This window comes from Lynx rufus, unplaced genomic scaffold (assembly GCF_022079265.1).
Source record: "Lynx rufus isolate CCGP_SWC_20201006 ecotype Redwood Valley unplaced genomic scaffold, mLynRuf1.p SCAF_15, whole genome shotgun sequence".
Lineage (NCBI taxonomy): Eukaryota > Metazoa > Chordata > Mammalia > Carnivora > Felidae > Lynx > Lynx rufus.
In genome coordinates this window covers 1,012,172-1,027,300 of record NW_025814829.1, presented here as the reverse complement: position 1 = coordinate 1,027,300, position 15,129 = coordinate 1,012,172, and positions in this window count along the sequence as shown.

Genomic DNA, 15,129 nt, shown 5'->3' with positions numbered 1-15,129 from the left:
AGAGAGAGAGAGAGAGACAGAGCACGAGTTGAGGAGGGGTAGAGAGAGAGAGGGAGACACAGAATCCGAAGCACGCTCCAGGCTCTGAGCTGTCAGCACAGAGCCCAACACGGGCTCGAACTCACGAACCGTGAGATCATGACCTGAGCGAAGTTGGACGCTTACCCGACTGAGCCACCCAGGCACCCCAAAACCACAATTTCTTTATCCATTCATCAGTCGATGGACATTTAGGCTCTTTCCATAATTTGGCTATTGTTGAAAGTGCTACTATAAACACTGGGGTACAAGTGCCCCTATGCATCAGCACTCCTGTATCCCTTGGGTAAATTTCTAGCAGTGCTATTGCTGGGTCATAGGGTAGATCTATTTTTAATTTTTTGAGGAACCACCACACTGTTTTCCAGAGTGGCTGCACCAGCCAGGCTTCTCAAAAAGAAAAGGGAGATGACCCAAATAGATAAAATCATGAATGAAAACAGGATTATTACAACCAATCCCTCAGAAATACAAGCAATTACCAGGGAATACAATGAAAAATTATATGCCAACAAACTGGACAACCTGGAAGAAATGGACAAATTCCCAAACACCCACACCCTTCCAAAACTTAAACAGGAAGAAATAGAAAACTTGAACAAACCCATAACCAGGGAAGAAATTGAATCAGTGATCAAAAATCTCCCAACAAATAAGAGTCCAGGACCAGATGGCTTCCCTGGGGAATTCTACCAGACATTTAAAGCAGAGATAATACTTATCCTTCTCAAGCTGTTCCAAAAAATAGAAGGGGAAGGAAAACTTCCAGACTCATTCTATGAAGCCAGCATTACTTTGCTTCCTAAACCAGACAGAGACTCAGCAAAAAACAGAACTACAGGCCAATATCCCTGATGAAGATGGATGCAAAAATTCTCAATAAGATACTAGCAAATTGGGGCGCCTGGGTGGCGCAGTCGGTTAAGCGTCCGACTTCAGCCAGGTCACGATCTCGCGGTCCGTGAGTTCGAGCCCGCGTCAGGCTCTGGGCTGATGGCTCGGAGCCTGGAGCCTGTTTCCAATTCTGTGTCTCCCTCTCTCTCTGCCCCTCCCCCGTTCATGCTCTGTCTCTCTCTGTCCCAAAAATAAATAAACGTTGAAAAAAAAATTAAAAAAAAAAAAAGATACTAGCAAATTGAATTCAACAGCATATAAAAAGAATTATACACCATGATCAGGTGGGATTCATGCCCGGGCTGCAAGGTTGGTTCAACATTTGCAAATCAATGAATGTGATACATCACATTAATAAAAGAAAAGAACCATATGATCTGTCAATCGATGCAGAAAAAGCATTTGACAAAATTCAGCATTCTTTCTTAATTAAAACCCTCGAGAAAGTCGGTATAAAAGGAGCATACTTAAACATCGTATCTGGGAATATTCTTAACGTGCCTTCATTTTTTGAGGTATAACTCTTGCAGCATAAGAAGGCCACCCATTTATGTCTGAGCAAATCTGCTAATTGTAGGGATAATGCCATTGGATGTGGGTTTCTCACTTTCCACCCAAAACGAAGCAGCTCCCTCCAGCCCTAAGGCTTTCATAGCTACCCCGTCTCAGTCACTGCAGAATCAGGAGGGCTGGGAGGGGAAGCACCACCCCCCCAAGAACACGGCAGACGCACACTGCGTGTGCAGAAGCTCAGCAGAGTCTCCTAAATAAATGCTTCTTAATTTGTTTTTTTTTCTTCACTCTTTTCCCAGAACCCTGAAATAATTGTGTTTCAAAATTATTGCCTACTTTTAAAGTTGTTGTTTGGGGGGGGGGGAAGGATTTCCTGCTTGAAATGCTGCTCTCTGAATAATACAGAATAGATTCTCAAAGGGTGTAACTCTTAGAACAGCCAATGATTTATAATTTTGGCTGCTCAGGGCAGCAGTGGAGATGCTCCCATCCTATCAAAGAAGGTTATTGCTCTAGAAGGCTCATTTTTACTTGTTTTTTCTTGCCGGAAGTTCCTTTTTTATCAGAGATAATAGGGGGCTTACATTTACTGAGCAAATACCAGGTTACTGGCATGATACATTCTCGCACGTACAATTTCTCTTTGAAATAATGATTTTAGGGGTGCCTGGGTGGCTCCATCGGTTGGGCGTCCAACTTCAGCTCAGGTCATGATCTCACAGTCTGTGAGTTCGAGCCTCGCGTCAGACTCTATGCTGACAGCTCAGAGCCTGGAGCCTGCTTCAGATTCTGTGTCTCCCTCTCTCTCTGCCCTTCCCATGCTCATGCTCTGTCTCTGTCTCAAAAATAAATAAAACGTTAAAAAATTTTAAATAAATAAAAATAATGATTTTAAGCTTTTTATAACATATAAATGCAATATGTACTTTTTTTTTTTAATATTTACTTATTTTGAGAAAGAGTGTGTGTGAGCAGGGTAGGGGCAGAGAGAAAGGGAGAGAGAGAGTCCCAAACAGGCTTCTGCACTGCCAGCACAGAGCTCGACATGCGGCTGAATCTCACAAACCATGAGATCATGCCCGGAGCAAAAACCAAGAATCAGGTGCTTAACCGACTGAGCCACCCAGGCATCCCAATATGTACTTTTTTTTTTAATGCTTATTATTTATTTTTTGAGATAGAGAGACAGAGCGCAACCAGGGGAGGGACAGAGAGAGAGGGAGACACAGAATCTGAAGCAGGTTCCAGGCTCTGAGCTGTCAGCACAGAGCCCGACGCGGGGCTCGAACTCACAGACCACGAGATCATGACCTGAGCCGAAGTCAGACGTTTAACCGGCTGAGTCACCCAGGCGCCCCTCCCTGGTAAGAAGTTTTTTTTTCCTGGTAAGAATTCTTGTTCTTAAGGCGTGTACCTAGGATCATAATCATCCCATCTAGAGTACATATATTTTTAAATTTGGTGGCCCTTTTTATTACAATGTCTTCGGATGGGAAATATCCAAATGGGAAATACAACTTTCGTATATCATCCGAATTCGCTGGACTAGAAAGCGAGGGGTTCTGCTAGCCAGCAGGCTCAGGCAGGACGTGCCGCTGGGTTGCTAACTCAGCGTCACCAGCCCAACCTGCCCTCTTCTTAAAAATTTTTTTTTTTTAACGTTTATTTATTTTTGAGACAGAGAGAGGCAGAGCATGAACGGGGGAGGGTCAGAGAGAGAGGGAGACACAGAATCGGAAGCAGGCTCCAGGCTCTGGGCCATCATCAGCCCAGAGCCCGACGCGGGGCTCGAACTCACGGACCGTGAGATCGTGACCTGAGCTGAAGTCGGACGCTTAACCGACTGAGCCACCCAGGCGCCCCCCAACCTGCCCTCTTCTACCGATGGCCTTGGAGCATTCATCGGGTTGTTAAGTTACTGGACTTACCCTTTACTGAGAAGTTTATTTTTCCATAAAAAGGCTGTGGTTTCAAGTTGCTACGGAACTTGGGAAGGGCAGAACACCAAGGGGTGTGGGAGTAATGAGGGGCCCATGAACCCGGGCCACCACGAGGTTGAGACGCGTCACAGTCAGATCCAATTCATGCCCGTCATTCCCAGCCTCTTGCTTTCCCTTGGAAACTAGAAAATTAATGTCCCGGATCATGTTCCTGGAACTCAAAGAAATACCATGAGTAATGAGCAAGTGTGAATTTTATCAAAGACATGTAGTCAATCTACATGGAGCATACGGACGTGGGGCACACACAGGAAATCATTCAGTTTCATTGAAGCCGGTTGTGAAAAGTATAATTACAGAGAGACTTAAGGTTTGAAATTCAGGCCACCCTGGGGATAGACTGAATGAGGCCACAGAATTTTACTCCTGACATATTAAACAGCTTCAGAACCATTTGGCCCCCACAGGGTTAGGGATAGGGTTAGGGTTAGGGTTAGGGTTTTAGGGTTAGGGTTAGGATTTATGGTGAGGGTTAGGGTTTTAGGGTTAGGGTTAGGGTTTTACAGTTAGGGTTAGCGTTTTAGGGTTAGGGTGAGGGTTTTACTGTTAGGGTTAGGGTTTTAAGGTTAGGGTTAGGGTTTTACGGTTAGCATTAGGGTTTTAGGATTAGGGTTAGGGTTTTAAGGTTAGCGTTTTAGGGTTAGGTTTAGGGTCGGCGTTTTAGGATTAGGGTTAGGGTTAGGGTTAGCCCACACCTACATCAACAGTGAAATATTCCTTGTCAAGTAATCATAGCCCACTTACTGAGTTTTTCATTTGTAGTGATAGTCTTCTTTGACCTTTTCACAGAGCTTTACGTTATAATGAAAATGACGGGTTCATTGTCTTGGAAGGAAAAATATTCTTACAATCCCAAGCCAGAATCTCGTCTCATCCACACTTAATACTGACAGTCATATTGTATTCATGAGGTTAACCATAATATATACTCATTTTCCTCCTTAATAAAATGTTGACGTATGTCATATTTATTTTTGCCAACAACCTGAAAGAGTTAACGATATATAATTTATATTTTAATTATTGTTTGTCAGGCTTGAAAGTTTAATGAAAAGATTTAAAACAGCAATAGCAGTCAGAACGAAGCACAGAGATTTTACAACCGTGTTTCCAGATCCTTTGTAGTTGACACATTTTCCACAGTTGCAAATAGAAATTTTTTTTTTTTAACGTTTATTTACTTTTGAGACAGAGAGAGACAGAGCATGAATGGGGGAGGGTCAGAGAGAGAGAGGGAGACACAGAATCCGAAACGGGCTCTAGGCTCTGAGCTGTCAGCATAGAGCCCGATGCGCGTCTCGAACTCTTGAACTGTGAGATCATGACCTGAGCTGAAGTCGGACACTTAACCGACTGAGCCACCTAGGCACCCCAGAAATGGGTTTTTTTTAAGGTAATGTTGTTAGAAATGAAAAGTATGGGGGCGCTTGGATGGCTCAGTCTACTAAGCGAATCTTGATTTCGGCTCAGATCATGATCTCACAGTTGGTGGGATCAAGCCCCGTTTGGGGCTTCTCGATGCCCTCATGGAGCCTGCTTGGGATTCTCTCTCTCTCCCTCTCTCTCTCTGCCCCTCCTATGCTTTCTCTCTCTCTCTCTCTCTCAAAAATAAACATTAAAAATTATAATAAAAAGTTTGGATTTGCTAAAATTCCCTGCTCTTTGGGATTTTCCTTCTATCAAATGTGGTCAGGGTGACCTGTGTAATCAAACCAAAATGGTCAAAGAAATAGAGCTAGCACTGTAGCGAAAAAGTTCTAAAAAGATCAACTTGCAGCCAGAAAGGATCAGAGTAACTTGGGGGATGAGGAGAACGAGGCAAAGAGGGACGAAAACCCACCTCGCTCCAGTGTCCCATGTGAACTGGCACATTCAGTCAGCACAGTGTTGGGGCACGAATGCAATTATTATCTCTTACAAACGAGGAGACCAAGTCTTTCAGTCTTTAAGCAGCTGTGATGGGGTCTCTCCTTCAAAATGACAGATGAGTCATAGGGTCCCTTTAGCACTCGAATGTGCCTTACTGTCTTCACTTCTTAGTCACTTCCTCAGTTCTGTCAGTCTGTCTGTCTCACTCACACACACACACACGTTTGGCATCTGATCATTTCTGTCTTTCACCCTAGTAACTTGGTCTTTGTAGGTCAGCAAATGGCCCTAATGCCCTGTCCAAAAAGACATTGCGGTGGGGGGGGGGGAATAGCCTTAAAAAGAACAGGCATTAAAATTGAAAAGAACCTTCCGTTCCTTCCTCATCCTTGACCATCTACATCCACTTGTGATGCTAACCAATGTTGTGCAGGCGACCAGCCCTTGCCAGACCTTCCTTATTGCCTAACGATTAGCCAGTTAGCTGACTTCCCTGCCCTCTCCTTTGGAGAGGAAGACGAAGATAGTCGTGTCATGTGCATGAACAGATACCCAAATAATGGATGGAAGCCATTGCGAGGGGCAGAATTACAATTCGCCGAAGCCACAGAAGTGACCCTCAAAACACCACGTTGGAACAGCCTAGGTCAGGGACTATAGCTCCATGTTACCCATCATCAAAGCACCGACGTCTAAGTTCTCTTTCTTGACTATAATCTGAATGTCAGATCCTGTCCTTGAGGGGTACACAGCAATGATAACACAGTGTTTTGTCTTGTTTTTCACTTTTTTTAAGTTTACTTACTTATTCTGAGAGAGACAGAGAGCGCGAGCAGGGGAGGGGCAGAGAGAGAGGGAGAGAGAGGATCCCAAGCAGGCTCAGCACCGCCGGCACGGAGCCCAGTGCAGGGCTCGAACTCCCGAACTTCGAGATCATGACCTGAGCCGAAACCAAGAGTCAGTCGCCCAACGGGCTGAGCCACCCAGGCGCCCCGAGACAGTGTCTCACCACGAGCCGGGAGCCGCCTCTGGTTCCAAGTGTTGAGGGGGACCGCTCGTCCCCACTCCCCATGCTCTGTGTGGAAGACGCTCCTTTAATCTCATCTTGCTGCGCCTCACACCCCTCTGCTCATTTCCGGAGGAACAGCAGTGAACCGACTGGTCAACCGGGGAGGGGTGTGCCTAACTCTCGGTCCTGCAGATGTCAACCATCGGGTAAGCTTAGCAGCAGGTGCCCTGCACCTGTCTGGGGGAGGGGGGCTGCCACTGCGTGTTAGGTCTGTGAAAGTCTCTGGTGCAACACCAGGAAGCTTGCTGTAGCCACGCACCGAACCTACACTCTCCAGCTGTGCTCTCAGCAAACAGGAGCCATTTGGTCTCCACTGGCCTGACGACTTCATACCAGGAAGCTCAGGACACGGCTCAGAGGGGAGGGGTATCTCTTTTGGGTTTCTTCGTTTTCTTAGCTCCCTCATCCCCTGGCAGAAATTATTATAGCATTCTCATTATAACAGATGTCCTTTTCTCTACAAGATGAGTAAGACACAGTCACTGCTCTTGAAGTTCTCACACTAGGAAGGGGAAGAAACAGAGAAACATTATTTAGTGTGAAGAAATTCTGATGGAGGCAGAGCGCAAAAGTGGACGGGGCATGAACGAAGGAGTGGTTGACCGGGCAGGGCAACCACCAGGTTACAAAGATCGCGGTAGGCGGGCTGATTCTGAAAGGGCGTGAAGTTGTTGGCCAAGCAGTGACGCACAGAAACAGGGAGCACTCTCGGCGGATCCTGGAACACACGGCCTCCCGCCCAGGGCAGAGCTGGGGAGGAGTGGGCAGGGCATACGGACAAGAGGTTGGCAAGCATGGGAAGCAACTGGCATGCATGTTAAAAACATAGACGACCGGGGCACCCGGGTGGCTCAGTTGGTTAAGCATCCGACTCTTGGTTTTGTTGCATCCACACGACTCCTGAAACGGAATGCTACGGGCACCAGTGACAGTCACAACAAAGTTTATTACAACGAGAGGCAAGGCCGACCGATCGGGACCAACACTCTTGATAAGAGTGAGGCCCCAAACAGCCGGGGTACAGAGTTTTTAAAGCCGACCACCTCGTTTTATCATTACCTGGGAACAGAACAGAGAAACAGTTCCCAGATGAGTCAGAAACAGTTATCGAATGAAGTGATTATTTCAGACTTTCTGCCGCTAAGTTGCAACCAGTGGATCTCCTTGACCTTGTCTCTGATGCTCTTTTTCTGAGCTTTTGTTTCCTTCATTGGTAAAGCCTGATTCACAAGAGTATGAAGTATGATTTACAAGAGTAAAAGCAAGGCTGTTATCTTTTGACCTTCAGTGTCAGAACAAAGTTGTTATTTTTCAAGCTAAGCGTTAAGCCCTACGCTATAATTTAACCCTTACAGTTTCGGCTCAGGTCACGATCTCGAGGTTCTTGAGTTCGAGCCCTGCATCAGGCTCCACGCTGACAGTGCAGAGGCTGCTTGGGATTTTCTCTCTCTCTCTTTCTGCCCCTCCCCTGCTCATGCTCTCTCTTTCTCAAAAATAAACACACACACACACACACACAACCAAAAGGCACCTGGGTGGCTCAGTCGGTTAAGCATCTGACTCTTGATTTTGGCTCACATCATGATCTCACAGTCATGAGATCAAGTTCCTCATCAAGCTCTGCACTGGGCACAGAGCCTGCTTAAGATTCTCTCTCTCTTTCCCTCTCTCTCTGCCCTTATGCTGCTCACGTATGGGGTCTCTCTATATGTGAAAAAACAAGACAGAACAAAACCACAGATGACCAGGCCCTACCACAAATTTACAATTCCAGAAGGAGTAACCAGGAATGTGTGTTTTTAATCAGCACCCCAGATAATCTTTTGATCCAGAAAGTTTGGGAATCACTGCCTACATTTGGGGAGGCACTGAAGAGCTTCAAGTCACGGAGGAATCCAATCAGAACAGAATTGTTAACTCTGTTGGCACAGCGGAGCTTGAAGGCAGGAAGTGCTCTGTAATAGTTTAAACAAGAGACAGTGAGGGTCCAAAACACGCTGCTGACAATGGGTACGAAGTTCAACGACAAAATTTAAGAGATATTTAAGGTGTTAGGGGCACTGGGTGGCTCATCCGGCTAAGCGTGAGACTCTTCATTTCAGCTCAGGTCACAATTTCACGGTTGGTGGGATCGAGTCCCAGGTCAGGCTCTGGGCTGACAACACGGAGCCTGCGTGGGATTCTCTCTTCCTCTCTATCTGCCCCGGCCTCACTCTCACTCTTTCTCAAAATAAATAAATAAACTTAACAAAAATTTTTAAAAGATATTTAAGGTGTTGCCTGGGCAGCACTTAGCTGACTGCATGCTGACAGTGAGGGAGACACAGAGGTCACCTATATTTCTGATGCAGGGCGCTAGGTGAATGGGCTATTACCAGGAGAGAGTACAGTCGACGTAAGTTTTGAGTTAGATATCTCCCTAGCTAAGGGGCAATTGTCCCTTCTGTGAGCACCATCCCCTCTCCAAAGGAAGAGTCCACAATAATCTTTGCAGAGTGTAGTTCAATATCTGGTCATAGCTTATTGATCTAGAATGGACACTTAAAAACCCGTGCCAATTAAATACTGTCTTCTGGTAATTTGTGACTGAACTTACAGAAAGCCAGAGTTTTTAACTGCGGCTGGAATTTTAACTGTGGGTGGGCAACCGCACTCCATCAGTGGATGGAGAAGCAGAGGGAAGAGAGCAGTATAGTAATAGAATTAGCAGGAAGAAGAGGGGGAGGAGGAGAATAACGCAGGCACACCCCCAAAAGAGCAGAGAGGAAGAAACGAATCAGAGAGCCCCCCGGCAACTTCCCAGTTTCTGGTTCCTACCCCTGCGTGAGACCTGGCTGCCCTGTGACCTTTGTCCTCCGTAAACTCAACTGTGGCCTTATATAAATGCTTTGGGTTTTGATATATTCAACTCTGCTAGTAGTCTGCAACAACTATGGTTCTTTGCCCCACAGGCATAAAGACAGCATTTGGGGTTGGGTCCTATCGAGATTTTAGGGGTCCACAAGTCATTCGAATGGAATCATCCAGTAAGATGTTTGACATGTCAGTCATGGGATGAAATAATCTTTTGCCTGTGCTTGGCATAAAAGTTGAAGCTGAATGAGAAGGACTATGGTCACCTAGATCATAAGAAAGAGCATGAGGAAAGAGATAAAAAATAGAAGCTATCTAGACACTACAACGATTGTAGAGGAAAGTTAAAGACTTGTTATTCCTGATGGAGAAAGAAATGGCCCCTTGGCTATTGTGGCTAAAAACAGAATTTTCCCTAGCTCTTAGAATTACTGAGTATGATCAAGGTCCATACACATTATGGTTAATCTTTTTTTTTTTAATTTTTTTTTAACATTTATTTATTTTTGAGACAGAGAGAGACAGAACATGAATGGGGGGAGGGCCAGAGAGAGAGGGAGACACAGAATCTGAAGCAGGCTCCAGGCTCTGAGCTGTCGGCACAGAGCCTGATGCGGGGCTCGAACTCACGGACCGTGAGATCGTGACCTGAGCGAAGTCGGACGCTCAACCGACTGAGCCACCCAGGCGCCCCATGATTAATCTAGTAATACTAGAAGTAATGAGTAATGACAGACATCATTAGAGAGAAACCTCCACATTCGCTGTGACAGACTCATATTATTCCAGGCGAGCAACAGCTATGCTCATGCCCTCCTTTCCTTTCGGGAACAACCAACCCCGAGTGGGCCACTTTGATGACCCCCACCACCGACTTCCCAGAAGGCAGAGACACAGGATGTAAGACAACAAATGGGGACCAGAATGCCTCATGGAGTCAAAAACTTTCCCGCACCTCATAAATCAGCAGCAGTCCTGGGGTTTTGTCTGGGATGGTTTCCAAACATGTGGTAAGTATTATTTGTCATGGAACTCTGTGTACCAGAAAGTTCATTTTGTTATTAATGATCACTAGGACATTTGTCAATTATGATGGTTCGTTGGATCCTACTTTCTCCTTCCTTTTCCTCTTAAAGTCACACATTCCAATTAAAATATCTTTTTAGAAGTTTGGGCCCTGAAACATATACCATTCCTCTGCCCCAACATCCATACTTAGTGACACAGTGAAAAGACAGGAAGGGGACACCAGCGTGGCTCAGCCGGTTAAGCGTCTGACTCTTAGTTTCGGCTCAGGTCACGATCTCACAGTTCGCAGGTTTGAGCCCCTGCTTGGAATTCTCTCTCTCTGCCCCTACTCCACTCGTGCTCTCTCTTTTTCAAAATAAATAAATAAACTTAAAAATGTAATCTTACAAAAAAAAAAGACAGGAAGGAAAATACCGTTTTTTCCAAATTTTGAGCATGGAACTTGTAAGAAAAAATGCAATTAGAAACAGCATTTTTAAAAAATCTATCATGGGTCTGTCTGTACATGGTTAGCGATGAACGTATTAAATTTTCAGTGCATCGTCATGAAAAGAGTTGGTTAACTTTTGTATATTTACTATTTTGTCAGGCATGTTCAGGTACTTAGTAACTATAAATCTGCTTTCTTCTGGGGCGCCTGGGTGGCTCAGTCAGTTAAGCATCCGACTTCAGCTCAGGTCGCGATCTCAAGGTTCGTGGGTTTGAGCCCCGCATCAGGCTCTGTGCTGACAGCTCGGAGCCTGGAGCCTGTTTCAGATTCTGTCTCCCTCTCTCTCTGCCCCTCCCCCGCTCATGTTCTGTCTCTCTCTCTCTCTCTCTCTCTGTCAAAAATAAACATTAAAAAAAAAACTTAAAAAAAATAAATCTGCTTTCGTCTGCAATCGTAACTGGGAGATGCAAATGACAACATATACAGTCAATATTGTCTCCCCTAAGAAAACACCTTTTTAAAGAAGAGCTAGACTTATTAAATTGCAAGAATAGGGACCTTTAGTTATACAATCCAAACTAGGTTTTCCCAAAGTATTCTACAGAACACTAACATCCCACAAATTTTAAATAGACGTTACATATAAAAGAGTCTTGGGGCGCCTGGGTGGCGCAGTCGGTTAAGCGTCCGACTTCAGCTCAGGTCACAATCTCGCGGTCCGTGAGTTCGAGCCCCGCGTCAGGCTCTGGGCTGATGGCTCAGAGCCTGGAGCCTGTTTCCGATTCTGTGTCTCCCTCTCTCTCTGCCCCTCCCCCGTTCATGCTCTGTCTCTCTCTGTCCCCCCCCCCCAAAAAAAAAGAGTCTTGCCTTGGTCCCAGGTAGGGGAGAAAGGTTATAAAAGATTGAGACAATGGGGAAAAAAGGAATACAAAGTGGGCACCTGGGTATTTCTGTATCGATGCTAAATTCTGAGGCTGTGACAAGGTATCACGGTTCACAGAGGGCAACGTCTACCGGCAGGAGAGGCATACTGAACTATTTGACGTGGGGGTCAAATGTCGGGATACCGGTAACTTTCAAATAGTTCAGGGAAAAAAGGGTTACATTTACCTATGGACATAAACGGGAAAGAGCAAGAGATAAAACAAATGTGGCAAAACGTTAACAATAGGGGAATCTAGGTGAAGGGTATTTGGAGTCCATTGGCACTATCCTTCCAACTCTTCGTTTAAATAGGCTTCTGTTCAAGACTGCTCTGATGGGGCGCAGGGGTGCCTCAGTGGGCTAAGCACCCGGCTTTGATCTTGGTTCAGGTCATGATCTCATGGGTTCGTGAGTTCAAGCCCCACATCAGGCTCCACACAGAGAAGCCTACTTAAGATTCTCTCTCCCTCCCTCTCTCTCTCTCTGTCCCTCCTCTGCTCATACTTTCTATCTCTTTCTCAATCAATCAATCCCCCGCAATTCTTAAAGCTTCATCTTCGACAGGTTATTACAAAATCTCAACTTTATCGGGGCGACTGGGTGGCTCAGTCAGTTGGGCGCCCGACTTTGGCCCAGGTTGTGATCTCACAGTTCGTGAGTTTGAGCCCCGCATCAGGCTCCGTGCTGACAGCTCAGGGCCTGGAGCCTGCTTCAGATTCTGTGTCTCCCACTCTCTCTGCCCCTCCCCAGCTCACGCTTGCACTGTCTCTGTCAAAAATAAATAAACTTTAAAGAAAAAATTCAAAATCTCAACTTTATTTTCCTCAATGTGTCACTCATCTCTCTTTAAAGGATCATGGTCTTAAAAATGTACATGTTCTTGGGGCGCCTGGGTGGCGCAGTCGGTTAAGCGTCCGACTTCAGCCAGGTCATGATCTTGCGGTCCGTGAGTTCGAGCCCTGCGTCAGGCTCTGGGCTGATGGCTCAGAGCCTGGAGCCTGTTTCCGATTCTGTGTCTCCCTCTCTCTCTGCCCCTCCCCCGTTCATGCTCTGTCTCTCGCTGTCCCAAAAATAAATAAACGTTGAAAAAAAAATTTTTTTAATATAAAAAAAATGTACATGTTCTAATTATAAAGTAGCTATCTTTTGCTTCTGGTCTGGTATTTTCCAACAGGAAAAATCACTACACTCCCCCTGCTTTACAAGTTCAATTGAACAGGTTTGTTTAGAGGTTCCGTGTCCCAGAGCCGGTGGCCCGATCTTTGTAACTCTGGGAGACATCTGATTTAGCTGGTATTTAAATGTGCAGCCTTCATCACTTACTTTCCTTTGAACTGATCTGAGTATTACTTTTATTTCATATGTAAATGAAGATATTAAAACATAACAGATATTATATGTAATTTCTAAAACACAGGCAGATATAATTTATTAATGTAATACTAGGTATAGTACATGGAAAATGGACCTTTGAAAATGGGTTAATAATTATGTGTTGCAAATCCCCTCACATCCCAACCTGTAAGTTGAGAAGTCTTATTAAAAATTGCTGGGGCGCCTGGGTGGCGCAGTCGGTTGAGCGTCCGACTTCAACCAGGTCACGATCTCGCGGTCCGGGAGTTCGAGCCCCGCGTCAGGCTCTGGGCTGATGGCTCAGAGCCTGGAGCCTGTTTCCGATTCTGTGTCTCCCTCTCTCTCTGCCCCTCCCCCGTTCATGCTCTGTCTCTCTCTGTCCCAAAAATAAATAAACGTTGAAAAAAAATTTAAAAAAAAAAAAATTGCAGAATGGTGGAGAAAACTAGAAATTACAATAAAACACCGCATGTTATTAATTTTTTTGTGTGATGTTTGTTTATTTTTGAGAGAAGGAGAGAGAAAGTGAGAGTGAGAGTGGGGGAGGGGCAGAGAGAGAGGGAGACACAGAATCTGAAGCAGGCTCCAGGCTCCACACTGTCAGCACAGAGCCAGATGTGGGGTTTGAACCCACGAACCGCGAGATCATGACCTGAGCCAAAGTCAGACGCCCAACCGACTGAGACACCCAGGTGCCTCAACGCTGCATGTGTTTCAACTGGAAAGTTGCTTAGCAAATTCACTGTACTCATATTAAGAAGGGACTCGAGGATTTCGATTGTTCAGATACGCAATGTTTTTTAATGTTCATTTTTGAGAGAGAGAGACGGAGTGCGTGTGGGGGAGGGACAGAGAGAGGGAGACAGAGGATCCAAAGCAGGCTCTGAGCTGTGCGCACGGAGCCCGAGGAGGGGCTCGAACCCCTGAGCCGTGAGATCCGTGACCTGAGCTGAAGTCGGACGCTCAACCGACTGAGCCACCCAGGAGCCCCAGATACGGAAGTTCAAGCAGATGGGAATGTAAACAGTGACAACTGAGCAGTTTTAAAAGATTAACCTGATTTCATCACACAGACCACCGGCAGGGACACAGAACCGAATGGCATTTTACCGAGAGGCTCTATATACAGCAGAGAGCATGGGGCTTGCAGAAGTACGGGTCATCCGGTATAGACGAAGGGTAGAGTAGAAGTAGGGACAGAGACGGGAGACGCAGGATTTCTAGGTGCAGCCCGATTGTGAAGTCTCATGTGCCAACCTAAGGGGAATTAAGGGTGACTCTGAGGGCGAACGGGAGTGGCACGATCAGGCTTTCTTCATCGTGAAGACGGTCAGCTCTACGAAGGAGGGACTGGAGGACACGAGACCGGACCTGGGGAGCCTGTAAGAAGCCACGGCAAGGAGAACAGATCAAGAACTAGCCTAAGTGGTAGGAGAGGAAGGGAAAGACGGATCTGAGAGGAGTCGCCAGGTTGAGTGGAAGGTGATCCGACAGGGGGAGGTACGACCAACCCCAGGAAGCAAGAGAATCTGAACGGTTCCCCAACCGCAAAATGGAAGGAACACTGGGTTCCCTCCTCACGGGATTGTTGCGACGACCAAGGTGGGGCGAGGGGTGGGGGTGGCAACACGCTAAAACCATTTAGTACAGACCCTGGCAGGAAGTTAAGTGCTCAGTTACCACCATTGCCGCAGCCATCAGGGAGAAGGGGGATCGAGAACGAGTCCCAGGCGGCGCTGGGGTCTGGCCTACTTGACTCCAGTCCTACAACCGAGGCCGTGGTCTCCACACCAGCAGCCGCAGCCGCCGCGTCACCTGGGGATTTGTTAGAAAGGCACATTCTCGGGCCCCCCGAGACCTACGGTCGTCATCTAGGGCTGGGGTCCGGCAATCCGTAATCCAACAAGCCCTCCCAGGTGACTCGTTCCACGGGTCAAGGGTGCCGTTGTGGATTTAAACGTTCATTTTCTCTGGTCCGTCTGAGCTCTTTAACTTCTAGTAGGGTGTGCCTCTCGATAGCACCTTTCACCCGAACTGCCGTCCAGACCGGACCAGTCTGGAGGCTTCCTGAAAGGGCGATGCTCTCGCAGACAGACCAGGGTGTGACCACCGCTCCTAAATCTTAAGAGAAACTGGGCGAGTTTGCGTAGTTGCGA